Genomic DNA, 19,722 nt, shown 5'->3' on the forward strand with positions numbered 1-19,722 from the left:
CCCCCCCCCCCAGCCCGGTGTGGTGGGCCGACCCAACCCCCGTCCCCGTTTCATACATTCATTCATTCATTCATTCATTCATTCATTCAATCGTATTTATTGAGCGCTTACTGTGTGCAGAGCATTGTAGTAAAAGGTTGGGAAGTGGGCCGCCCCAACTCCCCCCGCCCGTTGTGGTGGGCCGTCCCACCCCCCCCCCGCCTGGTGTAGTGGAACGGCCCCACCCCCCCCCTCCCCGTGTGGTGGACCGTCCCACCCCCACTTTCCTCCCTGGGCGTGGAGCCGTCCGCGGGGGGGGGGCGCGCGGACCGTACCATGGCGCAGGAGGGGGGTGTCGGGGGTGTCGCCCCCAGCCCCCGCCGCTCTCCCCGGCTCGCCGGCGCGGTGGCGGGGACGGGAACCGGGGACGGGGCGAAGAAGGAGGGGTGGGTGTCGGGGGGGGGCGGAAGGCGGACGGAGCCGCCTCCGCCGTCGTCGCATCCCCCCCCCGCGGGAGGGGCCGAGTGGGCGCGTCCGCCGGGGCCGGGACGCGCTGAGGCGACGACGGCGGAGGAGGAGGGAGGCGGCTGAGGCGGCTGAGGGCGCGGTCGCTCCGTCGTCGTTCCGCCGTCCGTCGTCGTTCCGGTGAGGCCGTTCGGAGCGCCATGCCCCCTCAGAGGGCGCCCAACAAGTAGCCGCAGCGGCGGAGACCAGCGGCCGCCATCGCCGGGCCCCCCCCCCCCCCGCCTGAGGTAGGGCCGGGCCTCGCGGGCCTCGCGGGCCTCCTCACGCCCTGAGGAAAAAAAACGAAAAAATCAATCAATCAATCAATCAATCGTATTTATTGAGCGCTTACTATGTGCAGAGCACTGTACTAAGCGCTTGGGAAGTACAAATTGGCATCACATAGAGACAGTCCCTACCCAACAGTGGGCTCACAGTCGAAAAGTCTAAAAAAAATGTTGGGATTTGTTCACCGCTTACTAGTCGTTCAGTCGGATTTATTGAGCGCTTCCTGGGTGCAGGGCACTGGACTGAGCGCTTGTTTGTTGGCAAATATAGAGACAGTCCCTCATTCATTCATTCATTCAGTCGTATTTATTGAGCGCTTCCTGGGTGCAGGGCACTGGACTGAGCGCTTGTTTGTTGGCGACGTATAGAGGCAGTCCCTCATTCATTCATTCGATCGTATTTACCGAGCGCTTCCTGTTTCCAGAGCACTGGACTGAGCGCTTGTTTGTTGGCAACCTACAGAGACGGTTCCTCATTCATTCATTCATTCAGTCGTATTTATTGAGCGCTTCCTGGGTGCAGAGCACTGGGCTAAGCGCTTGTTTGTTGGCAACCTACAGAGACGGTTCCTCATTCATTCATTCATTCAGTCGTATTTATTGAGCGCTTCCTGGGTGCAGAGCGCTGGGCTAAGCGCTTGTTTGTTGGCAACCTATAGAGACAGTCCCTCATTCATTCAGTCGTATTTATTGAGCGCTTCCTGGGTGCAGAGCACTGGACTAAGCGCTTGTTTGTTGGCAACCTATAGAGACAGTCCCTCGTTCATTCAGTCGTATTTATTGAGCGCTTCCTGAGTGCAGAGCACTGGACTAAGCGCTTGTTTGTTGCTAACATATAGAGACAGTCCCTCATTCATTCATTTATTCATTCATTCAGTCGTATTTATTGAGCGCTTCCTGTGTGCTGAGCACTGGACTGAGCGCTTGTTGGCAGCCTGTAGAGACAGTCCCTCGTTCATTCAGTCGTATTTATTGAGCGTTTCCTGTGTGCAGAGCCTTTGTGGCAACATATAGAGACAGTCTTTCATTCATTCATTCAGTCGTATTTATTGAGCGCTTCCTGTGTGCAGAGCACTGGACTAAGCGCCTGTTTGTTGGCAGCCTATAGAGACAGTCCCTCGTTCATTCAGTCGTATTTATTGAGCGCTTCCTGTGTGCAGAGCGCTGGACTAAGCGCTTGTTTGTTGGCGACCTATAGAGACAGTCCCTCATTCATTCAGTCGTATTTATGGAGCTCTTCCTGGGTGCAGAGCACTGGACTAAGCGCTTGTTTGTTGGTAACATATAGAGACAGTCCCTCATTCATTCATTTATTCATTCATTCAGTCGTATTGAGCGCTTCCTGTGTGCAGGGCACTGGACTGAGCGCTCGTTGGCAACCTATAGAGACAGTCCCTCATTCATTCAGTCGTATTTATTGAGCGCTTCCTGTGTGCAGAGCTCTTGTGGCAACATATAGAGACAGTCTTTCATTCATTCATTCAGTCGTATTTATTGAGCGCTTCCTGTGTGCAGAGCACTGGACTAAGCGCCTGTTTGTTGGCAGCCTATAGAGACAGTCCCTCGTTCATTGTCGTATTTATTGAGCGCTTCCTGGGTGCAGAGCACTGGACTAAGCGCTTGTTTGTTGGTAACATATAGAGACAGTCCCTCATTCATTCATTTATTCATTCATTCAGTCGTATTTATTGAGCGCTTCCTGTGTGCAGAGCACTGGACTGAGCGCTCGTTGGCAACGTATAGAGACAGTCCCTCGTTCATTCATTCAATCGTATTTATTGAGCGCTTCCTGTGTGCAGAGCGCTGGACTAAGCGCTTGTTTGTTGGCGACCTATAGAGACAGTCCCTCATTCATTCAGTCGTATTTATGGAGCTCTTCCTGGGTGCAGAGCACTGGACTAAGCGCTTGTTTGTTGGTAACATATAGAGACAGTCCCTCATTCATTCATTTATTCATTCATTCAGTCGTATTTATTGAGCGCTTCCTGTGTGCAGAGCACTGGACTGAGCGCTCGTTGGCAATGTATAGAGACAGTCCCTCGTTCATTCATTCAATCGTATTTATTGAGCGCTTCCTGTGTGCAGAGCGCTGGACTAAGCGCTTGTTTGTTGGCGACCTATAGAGACAGTCCCTCATTCATTGAGTCGTATTTATGGAGCTCTTCCTGGGTGCAGAGCACTGGACTAAGCGCTTGTTTGTTGGTAACATATAGAGACAGTCCCTCATTCATTCATTTATTCATTCATTCAGTCGTATTTATTGAGCGCTTCCTGTGTGCTGAGCACTGGACTGAGCGCTTGTTGGCAGCCTATAGAGACAGTCCCTCGTTCATTCAGTCGTATTTATTGAGCGTTTCCTGTGTGCAGAGCTCTTGTGGAAACATATAGAGACGGTTTTTCATTCATTCATTCAACCGTATTTATTGAGCGCTTCCTGTGTGCGGAGCACTGGACTAAGCGCTTGTTTGTTGGCAACACATAGAGACAGTCCCTCGTTCATTCAGTCGTATGTATTGAGCGCTTCCTGTGTGCAGAGCACTGGACTAAGCGCTTGTTTGTTGGCGACCTATAGAGACAGTCCCTCGTTCATTCATTCAGTCGTATTTATTGAGCGCTTCCTGGGTGCAGAGCACTGGGCTAAGCGCTTGTTTGTTGGCAGTATATAGAGACAGTTCCTCATTCATTCAGTCGTATCTATTGAGCGCTTCCTGTGTGCAGGGCACTGGACTAAGCGCTTGTTTGTTGGTAACATATAGAGACAGTCCCTCATTCATTCATTTATTCATTCATTCAGTCGTATTTATTGAGCGCTTCCTGTGTGCAGAGCACTGGACTGAGCGCTCGTTGGCAGCGTATAGAGACAGTCCCTCATTCATTCAGTCGTATTTATTGAGTGCTTCCTGTGTGCAGAGCTCTTGTGGCAACATATAGAGACAGTCTTTCATTCATTCATTCAGTCGTATTTATTGAGCGCTTCCTGTGTGCGGAGCACTGGACTAAGCGCTTGTTTGTTGGCGACCTATAGAGACAGTCCCTCGTTCATTCATTCAATCGTATTTATTGAGCGCTTCCTGTGTGCAGAGCACTGGACTAAGCGCTTGTTTGTTGGCAGCCTATAGAGACAGTCCCTCGTTCATTCAGTCGTATTTATTGAGCGCTTCCTGGGTGCAGAGCACTGGACTAAGCGCTTGTTTGTTGGTAACATATAGAGACAGTCCCTCATTCATTCATTTACTCATTCATTCAGTCGTATTTATTGAGCGCTTCCTGTGTGCAGAGCACTGGACTGAGCGCTCGTTGGCAACGTATAGAGACAGTCCCTCATTCATTCAGTCGTATTTATTGAGCGCTTCCTGTGTGCAGAGCTCTTGTGGCAACATATAGAGACAGTCTTTCATTCATTCATTCAGTCGTATTTATTGAGCGCTTCCTGTGTGCAGAGCACTGGACTAAGCACCTGTTTGTTGGCAGCCTATAGAGACAGTCCCTCGTTCATTCAGTCATATTTATTGAGCGCTTCCTGAGTGCAGAGCACTGGACTAAGCGCTTGTTTGTTGGTAACATATAGAGACAGTCCCTCATTCATTCATTTATTCATTCATTCAGTCGTATTTATTGAGCGCTTCCTGTGTGCAGAGCACTGGACTGAGCGCTCGTTGGCAACGTATAGAGACAGTCCCTCGTTCATTCATTCAATCGTATTTATTGAGCGCTTCCTGTGTGCAGAGCACTGGACTAAGCGCCTGTTGGCAGCCTATAGAGACAGTCCCTCGTTCATTCAGTCGTATCTATTGAGCGCTTCCTGGGTGCAGAGCACTGGACTAAGCGCTTGTTTGTTGGTAACATATAGAGACAGTCCCTCATTCATTCATTTATTCATTCATTCAGTCGTATTTATTGAGCGCTTCCTGTGTGCTGAGCACTGGACTGAGCGCTTGTTGGCAGCCTATAGAGACAGTCCCTCGTTCATTCAGTCGTATTTATTGAGCGCTTCCTGTGTGCAGAGCTCTTGTGGAAACATATAGAGACGGTTTTTCATTCATTCATTCAACCGTATTTATTGAGCGCTTCCTGGGTGCAGAGCACTGGCCTAAGCGCTTGTTTGTTGGCAGCCTATAGAGACAGTCCCTCGTTCATTCAGTCGTATTTATTGAGCGCTTCCTGTGTGCAGAGCACTGGACTAAGCGCTTGTTGGCGACCTATAGAGACAGTCCCTCGTTCATTCATTCAATCGTATTTATTGAGCGCTTCCTGTGTGCAGAGCGCTGGACTAAGCGCTTGTTTGTTGGCGACCTATAGAGACAGTCCCTCATTCATTCAGTCGTATTTATGGAGCGCTTCCTGTGTGCAGAGCACTGGACTAAGCGCTTGTTTGTTGGCAACCTATAGAGACAGCCCCTCGTTCATTCATTCAGTCGTATTTATGGAGCGCTTCCTGTGTGCAGAGCACTGGACTGAGCGCTTGTTTGTTGGCAACCTATAGAAACAGTCCCTCGTTCATTCATTCAGTCGTATGTATTGAGCGCTTCCTGTGTGCAGAGCACTGGACTAAGCGCTTGTTGGCAACCTATAGAGACAGTCCCTCATTCATTCAGTCGTATTTATTGAGCGCTTCCTGTGTGCTGAGCACTGGAGTGAGCGCTCGTTGGCAACCTATAGAGACAGTCCCTCATTCATTTAGTCGTATTTATTGAGTGCTTCCTGTGTGCAGAGCTCTGGACTGAGCGCTTGGTGGTAACCTATAGAGACAGTCCCTCATTCATTCAGTCGTATTTATTGAGCGCTTCCTGTGTGCGGAGCACTGGGCTAAGCGCTTGTTGGCAACCTGTAGAGACAGTCCCTCATTCTTTCATTCATTCAATCGTATTTATTGAGCGCTTCCTGTGTGCTGAGCGCTTGTTGGCAGCATATAGAGACAGTCCCTCGTTCATTCAGTCGTATTTATTGAGCGCTTCCTGTGTGCAGAGCGCTGGACTAAGCGCTTGTTTGTTGGCAACATATAGAGACATATTGTTAGTATGTTTGGTTTTGTTCTCTGTCTCCCCCTTTTAGACTGTGAGCCCGCTGTTGGGTAGGGACTGTCTCTATATGTTGCCAATGTGTACTTCTTAAGCGCTTAGTACAGTGCTCTGCACATAGTAAGCGCTCAATAAATACGAATGATGATGATAGAGACAGTCCCTCGTTCATTCAGTCGTATTTATTGAGCGCTTCCTGTGTGCAGAGCACTGGACTGAGCGCTCGTTGGCAACCTATAGAGACAGTCCCTCATTCATTCAGTCGTATTTATTGAGCGCTTCCTGTGTGCTGAGCACTGGACTAAGCGCTTGTTGGCAACATATAGACAGTCCCTCATTCATTCAGTCGTATTTATTGAGCGCTTCCTGTGTGCTGAGCACTGGACTGAGCGTGCGTTGGCAACGTATAGAGACAGTCCCTCGTTCATTCAGGCGTATTTATTGAGCGCTTCCTGGGTGCTGAGCACTGGACTAAGCGCTTGTTGGCAACATATAGAGACAGTCCCTTATTCATTCAGTCGTATTTATTGAGCGCTTCCTGTGTGCTGAGCACTGGACTGAGCACTTGTTGGTAACCTATAGAGACAGTCCCTCGTTCATTCAGTCGTATTTATTGAGCGCTTCCTGTGTGCAGAGCACTGGACTAAGCGCTTGTTTGTTGGTAACCTATAGAGACAGTCCCTCATTCATTCATTCATTCAGTCGTATTTATTGAGCGCTTCCTGTGTGCTGAGCACTGGACTGAGCGCTTGTTGGCAACCTATAGAGACAGTCCCTCATTCATTCAATCGTATTTATTGAGTGCTTCCTGGGTGCAGAGCTCTTGTGGCAATATATAGAGACAGTCTTTCATTCATTCATTCAATCGTATTTATTGAGCGCTTCCTGTGTGCAGAGCACTGGACTAAGCGCTTGTTGGCAACCTATAGAGACAGTCCCTCATTCATTCATTCATTCAGTCGTATTTATTGAGCGCTTCCTGTGTGCAGAGCACTGGACTAAGCGCTTTTTTGTTGGCAACATATAGAGACAGTCCCTTATTCATTCATTCATTCAGTCGTATTTATTGAACCCTTCCTGTGTGCAGAGCACCGGACTGAGCGCTTGTTGGCAACATATAGAGACAGTCCCTCGTTCATTCAGTCGTATTTATTGAGCACTTCCTGTGTGCAGAGCACTGGACTAAGCGCTTGTTGGCAACCTATAGAGACAGTCCCTCATTCATTCAGTCATATTTATTGAGCGCTTCCTGTGTGCTGAGCACTGGACTAAGCGCTTGTTGGCAACCTATAGAGACAGTCCCTCGTTCATTCAGTCATATTTATTGAGCACATCCTGTTGCTGAGCACTGGACTAAGCGCTTGTTGGCAACATATAGAGACAGCCCCTCATTCATTCAGTCATATTTATTGAGCGCTTCCTGTATGCAGAGCACTGGACTGAGCGCATGTTGCCAACATATCAATCAATCGTATTTATTGAGGGCTTATTGTGTGCAGAGCACTGTACTCAGCGCTTGGGAAGTACAAGTTGGCAACATATAGATACGGTCCCTACCCAACAGTGGGCTCACAGTCTAGAAGACATATAGAGACGGTCCCTCGTTCATTCAGTCGTATTTATTGAGCGCTTCCTGTGTGCAGAGCACTGGACTAAGCGCTTGTTGGCAACATATACAGTCCCTTATTCATTCAATTGTATTTATTGAGCGCTTACTGTGTGCAGAGCACTGGACTAAACGCTTGTTGGCAACATATAGAGACAGTCCCTCATTCATTCAATCGTATTTATTGAGCGCTTACTGTGTGCAGAGCACTGGACTAAACGCTTGTGGCAACCTATAGAGACAGTCCCTCATTCATTCATTCATTCAATCGTATTTATTGAGCGCTTCCTGTGTGCAGAGCACTGGACTGAGTGCTTGTTGGCAACATATAGAGACAGTCCCTCATTCATTCAGTCGTATTTATTGAGCGCTTCCTGTGTGCTGAGCACTGGACTAAGCGCTTGTTGGAACCATATAGAGACAGTCCCTTGTTCATCAATCGTATTTATTGAGCGCTTCCTGTGTGCAGAGCACTGGACTAAGCGCTTGTTGGCAACCGAGACAGTCCCTCATTCATTCAGTCATATTTATTGAGCGCTTCCTGTGTGCAGAGCACTGGACTGAGCATTTGTTGGCAACATATAGAGACAGTCCCTCATTCATTTACTTATTTGCTCTATTTATTTCTCTATTTATTTATTTATTACTCTATTCATTACTCTATTTACTTGTACATATTTATTTTATTCATTTTATTCTGTTAATATGTTTTGTTTTGTTGTCTGTCTCCCCCTTCCAGACTGTGAGCCCACTGTTGGGTAGGGACCGTCTCTCTATGTTGCCGACTTGTACTTCCCAAGCGCTTAGTCCAGTGCTCTGCACACAGGAAGCGCTCAGTAAATGCGATTGAATGAATGAAATGAATGAAGTGACTTGCCCAAAGTCACCCAGCTGACAAGTGGCAAAGCCGGGATTTGAACCCACGACCTCGGACTCCAAAGCCCGGGCTCTTTCCACTGAGCCACGCTGCTTCCGAGCGGAGATCCTGGGGGTGCGGGGAGGATGCCGGGCCTCCTCACTTCCTATTTTCTAGCCCTTCATTCTATAAATAAATAAACAACAATGATATTTGTTCAGCGTGTATTATGGGCGAAGCACTGTTCTAAGCTGGAGGCCTTCCCAGACTGAGCCCCCTCCTTCCTCTCCCCCTCGCCTTATAATAATAATAATAATAATATAATGATAATAATGGAATTTATTAAGCACTTACTAGGTGCAAGGCAATGTTCTAAGCTGGAGGCCTTCCCAGACTGAGCCCCATCCTTCCTCTTCCCCTCCCCACCCCCTGCCTTACAATAATAATAATAATACGGTAATAATAATAATGGCATTTATTAAGCGCTTACTATGTGCAAGGCACTGTTCTAAGCGGGAGGCCTTCCCAGACTGAGCCCCCTCCTTCCTCTCGCCCTCCCCATCTCCCCTGTCTTATAATAATAATAATATAATAATAATAACAATAGTAATAATAATAATAGTGGCATTTATTAAGCAGTTATGTGCAAGGCACTGTTCTAAGTGCAGGGGAGGTTACAAGGTGATCAGGGTGCCACGGTGCGGGGGCTCACAGTCTTCATCCCCAGTTTACAGATGAGATAACTGAGGCCCAGAGAAGTGAAGTGACTTGCCCAAAGTCACACAGCTGACAATTGGTGGAGTGAGATTTGAACCCATGACCTCGGACTCCAAAGCCCGGGCTCTTTCCACTGAGCCACGCTGCTTCTCTCCTTCCCCTCCCCACAGCACGTGTATATATGTTTGTACATATTTATTACTCAATTTATTTTACTTGTACATTTTCTATTTATTTTATTTTATTTTGTTAATAATGTTTGGTTTTGTCGTCTGTCTCCCCCTTCTAGACTGTGAGCCCGCTGTTGGGTAGGGACCGCCTCTCTATGTTGCCAACTTGTACTTCCCAGCGCTTAGTACAGTGCTCTGCACACAGCAGGCGCTCAGTAAGTATGAATGAATGAATGCGCAAAGCACTGTTCTAAGCGCTCGATATTTTTTGTTCAGCGCGTACTACGTGCGAAGCACTGTTCTGAGCGCCGATTCATTGTCGCATTTATTGAGCGCTGACTGTGTGCAGAGCACTGGACTAAGCGCTTGGGAACTACAAGACGGCAACATATAGAGACGGCCCCTACCCAACAGCGGGCTCACAGTCTAGAAGGGGGAGACAGACGACAAAACAAAACATTTTAACCAAATACAATAAATAGAATAAATATGTACAAATAAAATAAATAAATAGAGTAATAAATCCGTACAAACATATATACATATATACAGGTGCTGTGGGGAGGGGAAAGAGGGAAGGTGGGGCGGGGGATGGGGATGGGGAGGAGGGGAAGACCCCGAGGGGGCAGGGAGGATGCCGGGCCTCGTCACTTCCTGTTTTCCAGCCCCTCATTCTATAAATAAATAATAATGGCATTTATAATAATAATAATAATGGCATTTATTAAGCACTCACTATGTGCAAAGCGCTGTTCTAAGTGCTGGATTTTTTTTGTTCAGCACGTACTACGGGCGAAGCACTGTTCTGAGCGCCGATTCATTCAGTCGCATTTATTGAGCGCTGACTGTGCAGAGCACTGTACTGAGCGCTTGGGAAGGACAAGTGGGCAACATCTAGAGACGGTCCTTACCCAACAGCGGGCTCCCAGGCTAGAAGGGGGAGGCAGATTACAAAATAAAACATGTATTCCTTCATTCACTTAATCGTATTCATTCATTCAATTGTATTTATTCATTCAATCGTATTTATTGAGCGCTGACTGTGTGCAGAACACTGAGCGCTTGGGAAGTACAAGTAGGCAACATAGACAGTCCTTACCTAACAATGGACTCCCAGTCTAGAAGGGGGAGACAGACAACAAAACAAAACATCATCATCATCATCAATCGTATTTATTCATTCAATCGTATTGAGCGCTGACTGTGTGCTGAGCACTGTACTAAGCGCTTGGGAAGTCCAAGTCAGCAACATATAGAGACGGTCCCTACCCAACAACGGGCTTCCAGTCTAGAAGGGGGAGACAGACGACAAAACGTGTATTTCTTCATTCACTCAATCGTATTTATTCATTCAATCGTATTTATCGAGCGCTTCAAGTGTGCAGAGAACTGGATTAAGCGCTTATTCAGTCATTCAGTCATATTTATTGAGCGCTTACTGTGTGCAGAGCCCTGGACTAAGTGCTTGGGAAGTCCAAGTGGGCAGCACATAGAGACGGTCCCTCCCCTACAACGGGCTTCCAGTCTAGAAGGGGGAGACAGACAACAAAACAAACCATGTATTTCTTCATTCACTCAAGCGTATTTATTCATTCAGTCGTATTTATTGAGCGCTTCAAGTGTGCAGAGCACTGGACTAAGCGCTTATTCAGTCAGTCGTATTTATTGAGCGCTTACTGTGCGCAGAGCACTGGACTAGGCATTTGGGAAGTCCAAGTCGTCCACAGATAGAGACGGTCCCTCCTCCACAACGGACTCCCAGTCTAGAAGGGGGAGACAGACGACAGAATAAAACATGTATTCCTTCATTTACTCAATCATATTTATTCATTCAGTCGTATTTATTGAGTGCTTACTGTGTGCAGAGCACTGGACTAAACGCTTAGTCATTCAGTCATATTTATTGAACGCTTACTGTGCGCAGAGCACTGGCCTAAGCGCTTGGGAAGTACAAGTCGGCCACATACAGAGACGGGCCCTACCCAACAACATTCATTCATTCAGTCGTATTTATTGAGCGCTGACTGTGTGCAGAGCACTGTACTAAGCGCTTGGAAAGTACAAGTCGTCCGCAGATAGGGACGGTCCCTCCCCCACAACGGGCTCCCAGTCTAGAAGGGGGAGACAGACAACAAAGCAGAACATGTATTCCTTCATTCACTCAGTCGTATTTATTGAGCGCTTACCGTGTGTGGAGCACTGGACTAAGTGCTTATTCATTCATTCAGCTGTATTTATTGAGCGCTGACTGTGTGCAGAGCACTGGACTAAGCGCTTGGGAAGTACAAGGTGGCAACATATAGAGGCAGTCCTGTCTCCATGTTTTGTTTTGTTGTCTGTCTCCCCCCTTCTAGACTGTGAGCCCGTTGTTGGGGAGGGACCGTCTCCATTTGCTGCCCACTTGTGCTTCCCAAGTGCTTAGTACAGTGCTCTGCACGCAGTAAGCACTCAATAAATACGATTGAGTGAATGAAGGAATCCCTCCCCAACAATGGGCTCACAGTCTAGCAGGGGGAGACAGACAACAAAACAAAACGAGTAGGTGTCAAGCCCATCAGGATAAATAGAATTATAGCTATATGCGCATCATTAATAAAATAGAGAAGTAAATATGGACAAGTAAAGTAGAGTAATAAATATGAACAAATATATGCAAGTGCTGTGGGGAGGGGAAGGATTCATTCAATCATTTATTGAGCGCTTACTGTGTGCAGAGCACTGGACTGAGCGCTTGGGAAGTACAAGTCGGCAACAGATAGAGACGGTCCCTACCCAACAACAGTTTGGGGGGGCCCTCAGGGGCAGCCCCCCCTTCTCCTGCCCCTTCCTTTATTTTGGGGGTCTCCCCGAGAACGCTTCATGCTCCATTTGGAGGACTGGGGCTGTAGAAATGGTGTGCTGGGTCTTGGGATGTGGAGGCCGCCTAATTCTCCTGTGGGACGACCTGATTACCTTGTATCGACCCCAGCGCTTAGACCAGTGCCTGGCACATAGTAAGCGCTTAACAAATATCATCATTATTATTCATTCAGGATCATCATTATTATCTGTCTCCCCCTTTTAGACTGTGAGCCCACTGTTGGGTAGGGACTGTCTCTATATGTTGCCAACTTGGACTTCCCAAGCGCTTCGTACAGTGCTTTGCACCCAGTAAGTGCTCAGTAAATACGATTGATTGATTGATTGATAGTCCTGCTTCCTGAGTGCTTATGAGCGCTTCCGCCCCACACCCCCCTCATTCATTCATATTTATTGAGCACTTCCTCTGTGCAGAGCACTGTACTAAGCACTTGAAAGTACAATTTAGCAACAGATACAGTTCCCTACCCAACAACGGGCTCACAGTGTAGAAGGGGGAGACAGACAGTGTAGACAGACAGCCAGCCCACCATGATATTCTGCCCCAGTTAACTTGTACTTCCCAAGCGCTTAGTACAGTGCTCTGCACACAGTAAGCGCTCAATAAATACGATTGATTAAAGGTCAGTGTAACTGCAGTGTCTGTAGAGGAGATTGGGGGGATGGGGGTGCCCCCCAACAGCCAGCCCTGCCTGGCTCTTTGTGACCCCTGGAAGGAGGTGGGGCAATGACTGAGGTTTATCCTAATGCCAGGGCACCGTCTCCTATCAGAATATGCCCGTTCCCCAATTTATAGTCGTGTCTGTCCGCCCCCCGTAGACCCTAACCCCGCTGTGGGCAGGGAATGTGTCCACCAACTCCGTCCTGTTGCTAGATTGTGCCCTCCCAAGCACTTAGTACAGTGCTCTGCTCATTGAACTCTCACTAAATACAACTGACGGTTGAAATAGGCCTCCATTGGTAATGAATAAGCCGTTAAACTAAAAGAGGGATGGGGCTGACTCTGTTTTCCAGCACGCGTCTCTTCCCGGCTTTTGAACGTCTGGTGGTTGGGGGGATGGAATTTCCCTTTCTGCTTTGCTTCTTCCCTTTGCCTGAACTAAATTCTGGTGAATACCAGAGTTTGAGGGGAGCCTCGATTTTTATGGTTGGAAGGAGAACTTATTGATGAGGTTATAGAATCGTCTCTTTGTCCGTTTCGTTAATTATGCAGTGAACATGTTACATATGTAAGTGCCCAAGGGCACTGAATTAGGTATGGGGCGACGGTTGGTTAGCTACAGTTTCTAATGAGTTAATATTAAGTGGTGTAATTAGGGAATATTTGTCTAACTCAAGTTTGTTTTTCACTCCAATTTGAAGATTTGGGGAATTTTAGTTTAGAATGCCTCACAGCAAGCGGATAGTTGGTACATCATTTCTTTGTTAATTCAGAATGCTGTCTACCTCAGTGTCGTCATTATTATTATTATTATTATTATTATTACTAGTTATTGTGGTGTTTCTCTTTCAGGTTGGCAGTGGTATATTCAAACCAAAGGACAGCTAAACAATTTACAATTGGGAAGTAGCGGGGCCTAGTGGGAAAGGCTTGGGCCTAGGAGCCGGAGGGTCTGGGTTCTAATCCCAGATTTTAGTGATCATCAGTGGTATTTTTTGAGTGCTCACTGTGTACAGAGCACCCTACTAGGTGTTTGTACAGTGTAGCAGAGTTGGTAGATATGGTCCCTGCCCACGATGTGCTTACACTCTAGAGATGAGTGTAATCCCAGCTCTGCCGTTGACGTGTTGCGTGACCTTGGGCAAGTCGCTTAACTCCTCTGGGCCTCAGTTTCCTCAACTAATCAATCAATCATATTTATTGAGCGCTTACTGTGTGCAGAGCACTGTACTAAGCGCTTGGGAAGTACAAGTTGGCAACATATAGAGACGGTCCCTACCCAACAGTGGGCTCACAGTCTAAAAGGGGGAGACAGAGAACAAAACCAAACATACTAACAAAATAAAATAAATAGAATAGATATGTACAAGTAAAATAAATAGAGTAATAAATATGTACAAACATATGCATATATACAGGTGCTGTGGGGAAGGGAAGGAGGTAAGATGGGGGGGATGGAGAGGGGGATGAGGGGGAGAGGAAGGAAAGGGCTCAGTCTGGGAAGGCCTCCTGGAGGAGGTGAGCTCTCAGTAGGGCCTTGAAGGGAGGAAGAGAGCTAGTCATTCATTGTCAGTCTTTTTTATTGAGTGCTTACTGTGTGCAGAGCACTGTACTAAACGCTTGGAAAGGACAGTTCAGCAATAGAGACAATCCCTGCCCACAACGGGCTCGGTCTAGAAGGGGGAGAGGCAGACATCACAACAAGTAAACAGGCACCAATAACATCCGTTTAAATAAATAGAATTATAGGTATATTCACTTCAAAACAAGTAAGCAGGCATTAATGTAAATAAATAGAATTATAGATATGTACATATATACACAAGTGCTGTGGGGCAGGGGGTAAGAGCAGAGGGAGCGAGTTGGGGCGATGCAGAGGGAAGGGGTAGCTGAGGAAAAGGGGGACTTAGGCTGGGAAGGCCACTTGGAGGAGGTGAGCCTTCAGTAGGGCTCTGAAGGGGGGGAAGTGTAATTGTTTGGTGGATTTGAGGAGGGAGGGTGTTCCAGGCCAGAGGTAGGATGTGGGCCAGGGGTCAACGGTGGGACAGGCTGCTAGACTGTGAGCCCACTGTTGGGTAGGGACTGTCTCTATACGTTGCCAATTTGTACTTCCCAAGCGCTTAGTACAGTGCTCTGCACATAGTAAGCGCTCAATAAATACGATTGATGACAGGCTAGAACGAGGCCCAGTGAGGAGGTTAGCACCATAGGAGCGGAGTGTGTGGACTGGGCTCTAGAAGGAGGGAAGGGAGGTGAGGTAAGAGGAGGCAAGGGGATGGAGAGCTTTGAAGCCAATAGTGAGGAGTTTTTGCTTGATACCGAGGTCGATAGGCAACCACTGGAGATTTTTGAGAAATGTGTAACCTGATTAGCTTGTATCTACCCCAGAGCTTAGAATAGTGCTTGACACATAGTAAGCGCTTAACAAATACCATTAAAAAAATAATCGGTTAGTAGCATAATGGGGTCTAACTTTTTATAGTGTCTATGGCCTATTAACCGAAAAACGGCATTTAAAAACTATAAACAGAGGTCTAGTTGGTTCATTAGTTGCCTTATTGGGGAAGCAGCGTGGCTCAGTGGAAAGAGCACGGGCTTTGGAGTCAGAGGTCGTAGGCTCAAATCCCGGCTCCGTCACTTGTCAGCTGTGTGACTTTGGGCAAGTCACGTCGCTTCTCTGGGCCTCAGTTCCCTCATCTGTAAAATGGAGATGAAGACTGTGAGCCCCTCGTGGGACAACCTGATTACCTTGTATCTACCCCAGCGCTTAGAACAGTGCTTTGTTCATAGTAAGTGCTTAACAAATACCAACATTGTTATTATTATTATTATTATTATTTTTAGCATAGTTAACCATGCCAGGATCCACCCTACCAAGCAGAGAGGGCCACTCATAGGGGGCCCTGCCTGCCCCTTTTACTCCCCCACCACCCATCCACCAGCGATCATGCTCAAAAAGGGAGAACGTATACCAGAAGACCAACCCTCTCTCCTTTCTCCATTACTCGGTGCCACCAGAAAATGTGAGCAGCATGATTAAAAGACAGATTATCAGGGTAGGAGATGCCCCCACAATTCCTCTGCAGTTTGGGGGTTAAGGGCCTGAAAGCATTGCCGAAGAGCAAAACCAGTTTTGCCTCCGAGAGTCAGTTGACTGAACTGTGTCCTTCTCCCCCTCTAGACTGTAAGCTCCTTATGGGCAGGGAACGTATCGGCTAATTGTGTTCAAGTGCTTCGACAGTGCTCTACACATAGTAAATGCTCAATAAATACCAGTGATTGACTAGGTGGTTGTTAGGGAACTCTCAAGATTCCTGTATAACCCTAGTTTGCCCTGGGCCGTGGGATAGAGCTAGAAAATAATCCCGTGACCCCTTTCAAAGTAACACTTGAAGGCCTCATGTAAACTGTGTTCTTGCTTTGAACCACACTCAGTCTGCAGTTGAAAGATCCAGTGACTCAATCACTACTCTGGTTCTTAAAATTTTGTCCTATCACTTGTCGTCAGTGCCCAGGAACCCTTAGAACAGATAACCACCTCAGTCACGATTGTCCTTTGTGGTTATTCTTTTGGGTGGGGTAATGTTACACAGTCAATTGGACTTGAATTTAAAAATGAGTTAGAACAGACTTCATAATTTTTCGTTTTTGGATCCCTCGAGGAACGTAGACACGTCTCTGGTAAACTGGGCAAGAGGTGTCCAGGGTATTATTGGACGCTAAGACCACAATAAGGCCAGGATACAGCCGTCACCGTCATCTTCAGATTTGATCTGTAGCATCAGCTCTGGTGTTTGATGCAACCGTACCACACTTTCCAGATCGTTGGTGCTCTCACTGGAGAATTGGGGCCAGACGGAGAAGGATGGCAGTGAAAGAGCCCAGGATTGAGCATGGGGCTTCAAAGCAGTGGTACAGTGGGATCTGGAAGTGGGAGTGGCAGACAGTCTGTCACAGGGGGCCACGTCTCAGCCCAAGTTTAGCTCATGTTCCAGTTTGGGGTTTTCCGTAGCCCAGAACTTCATCTGTACAAGTACGCTACTGTTTAAGATTAGGCTGTTATCAGAATTTTGCTCCCTGCTCCCTCCACCCCTTGGAGCACTGCTCTATAGAAGCAGCGTGGCATAGTGGAGCGAGCACAGGCATACAAGTCAGGAGGTCATGGACTCTAATCTCAGCTCCACCACTTATCTGCTGTATCAATCAATCAATCGTATTTATTGAGCGCTTACTGTGTGCAGAGCACTGTACTAAGCTCTTGGGAAGTACAAGTTGGCAACATATAGAGACAGTCCCTACCCAACAGTGGGCTCACAGTCTAAAAGGGGGAGACAGAGAACAAAACCAACCATACTAACAAAATAAAATAAATAGAATAGATATGTACAAGTAAAATAAATAGAGTAATAAATATGTACAGACATAAATACATATATACAGGTGCTGTGGGGAAGGGAAGGAGGTAAGATGGGGCTCTGGTGTCTTTTTAGGGGGAAAGAAGGGAAGAGGGAGTCTGGGAGGGTGGTTCTCCGACCTTGGACAAGTCACTTCACTTCTCTGGACCTCAGTTACCTCATCTGTCAAAAGGGGATTGAGACTTTGAGCCCCAAATGGGACAGGGACTGTGTCCAACCTGATTCGCTTGTCTTCATTCCAGTGATTAGTAAGGTGCCTGGAACATAGCAAGTGCTTCACAAATACCATCATCATTGTTATTATTATTATTAATAAAACTAGTTACAGTGGTGTGAACAGCTGGGGGGTTCTTATTGTTGAACACCTCCTAGGATAAGATTCTAGGACCATAAGCAGTGGAATTTGGGGTAAAGAGTTTTGGTACATTTCCATTGCATCGCTCAGATTTAATCATATACAACTTTTAGGCCTAAGGTTCATCAGTGAGGTTATTTATAGAGGTATCCCTTTTTTAATGGCCTTTGGGAAATTGTGATTATAAACTAAAGTAACATGGTAGTGGTCATATTCTTTGCATGCTCACAATCATTGTGAATTTATAGATGATGTAAACATTCGTATTCTCTAAGAAAATCTTCCTCCCTGTTTCTGAAGAAATCTGGAGTGCTTTGTTGTTTTGTGATCTCCCTGCTGTATGACCCTGGTCAAGTCACTCAACTTCTCTGTGCCTCAGTTACCTCATCTGTAAAATGGGGATTCAGACTGTGAGCCCCCCGTGGGACAACCTGATCACCTTGTAACCTCCCCAGCGCTTAGAACAGTGCTTTGCACATAGTAAGCGCTTAACAAATGCCATAAAAAAGTCACTTCTTAACTTCTCTATGCCTCAGTTCCCTCATCTGTAAACCGAGGATTAAATACTTATTTTCCCCACCCCTTTAGGTTGTGAGCCCTAAGTGGGCCAGAAACTATGTCTGATCCAATTGCACAATACTTAGCACAGTGCTTGGCACAAAATGAGTGCCTGTTATTTTTATATTCCTACTACACTGAACCCTAAGCAATTGTCCAACCACGTAGCGACAAAAGGAGAAATATATTCAAGTTACTGAATTCCTATCTGTTCAGACTAATCCGGGGATTTTTAAATGCACTGTGGAAATTAATTTTGCCCTAAATGCATATCATTATTATTAGACATGTCCTATGTGCTGAGTACTGGGATAGATGCTAGATTATCAGATCAGACAAAATCCGTGACCCACCCACAATGCAATTTATCCCTATTTTACAAATTAGGAACTGAGGCCCAGAAATATTAAGTGATTTTTTTCTCAAGATCACACAGCTGAGTTGCCAGACTCCCAGTCCTGAGCCCTTTCCACTAGGCCACACTGCTTTCATTTTATCTTTTGAGTTCATCCCTTAATGAAGGGCTTACGGCAACAATGGACAGGCTCTTAAGTCATCCTTGGATACTGTTTTTAAGATTCAAATCTTCAATTGACCGGTAAAATGAGTATTTAGAATGTGTGTGTCTCATATTGGAGCTACTTCATTTTAATAGCATTATTAAATAATTAATAGTGCTATAATTAATCACTCAATCTGTGGTATTAAGCACTTAGTGTGTGCAGAGCACTGTACTGACTGCTGGGGAAAACACGATACAACAGAATTAGACACACAAACTGTTGTTCTCAGTTTCGGACAACCTCAATACATATAATCCGGAGATAGGTTATGTAGTAATTGCAGATGTAGCCCAGCATCCTTAATCCCCACCCAAAGGTTTGTCCAGTCATTGAAGGGAATTCAGTTTTCTTACCCACTCTCATTCCTCTCCCCATAAAAACTGGAAGCGAAGTTCTCCGTTCTACCTGAAAGCCGTAGGGGATTGTGGCTTGATAGAAATAGGCTACTAGATCCAGCTAAAATCTTCCCTTCTACCTCACCCTGAGACTGTGCTGCTTTCAGATGAAGTGGTGAAACTGCCAGTGACAGGAAAAGGTTGTCATGACTGTCACTAAGGCTAGAGACTTAGTACTACCATCATCAGCAAATATTTGGGGATGAAAAAATTCTCCTGTAAGTTTTCAATAAACCAGATTAACTTTTCAAAATGATTGTAGATGACCCTAAGAAGGTTGTTCAAAGGTTTGCAGAAGTATTCAGAAGGACTTTGCCTACATAAAAGAACAACAGTAGATATTTGGGGATGAAAAAAGTCTCCTGTAAATTTTCAATGAACCAGATTAACTTTTCAAAATGATTGTAGATGACCCTAAGAAAGTTGTTCAAAGGTGTGCAGAAGTATTCAGAAGGACTTTGCCTACATAAAAGAACAACAGTAGGCGATAATCAATTCCACCAAGACTGAACTACTTTTGAAAAACCACTACCACAGTCAGGAGAAAGAGTTTCTATTTCTGCAGTATCCTGCAATCATTGATAACCATATTACATCTCTGTATTACACTCTTTAGAGGCCTTCCCCCGCTTATGCCTTACCTATCCCCATCCCTCCCTTCTGCGGCTGTCAGTCATATTTATTCATTCATTCAATCGTATTTATTGAGCGCTTACTGAGTGCAGAGCACTGTACTAAGCGCTTGGGAAGTACAAGTCGCCAACATATAGAGACGGTCC

General features: G+C 46.4%; 1 protein-coding gene across 1 annotated transcript in view; it reads left to right on the top strand.

Annotated features, from left to right (window-relative positions):
- Positions 1 to 566: 566 nt before the first annotated feature.
- Positions 567 to 19,722, top strand: part of GNB4 (G protein subunit beta 4) — a 120,206-nt gene continuing 101,050 nt past the window's right edge. Inside the window, exon 1 of the mRNA XM_038751032.1 lies at positions 567 to 731. The gene's annotated coding sequence lies outside the window, so the exon portion shown is untranslated. The remainder of the gene's footprint in view (positions 732 to 19,722) is intronic.

This window comes from Tachyglossus aculeatus, chromosome 1 (assembly GCF_015852505.1).
Source record: "Tachyglossus aculeatus isolate mTacAcu1 chromosome 1, mTacAcu1.pri, whole genome shotgun sequence".
NCBI lineage: Eukaryota > Metazoa > Chordata > Mammalia > Monotremata > Tachyglossidae > Tachyglossus > Tachyglossus aculeatus.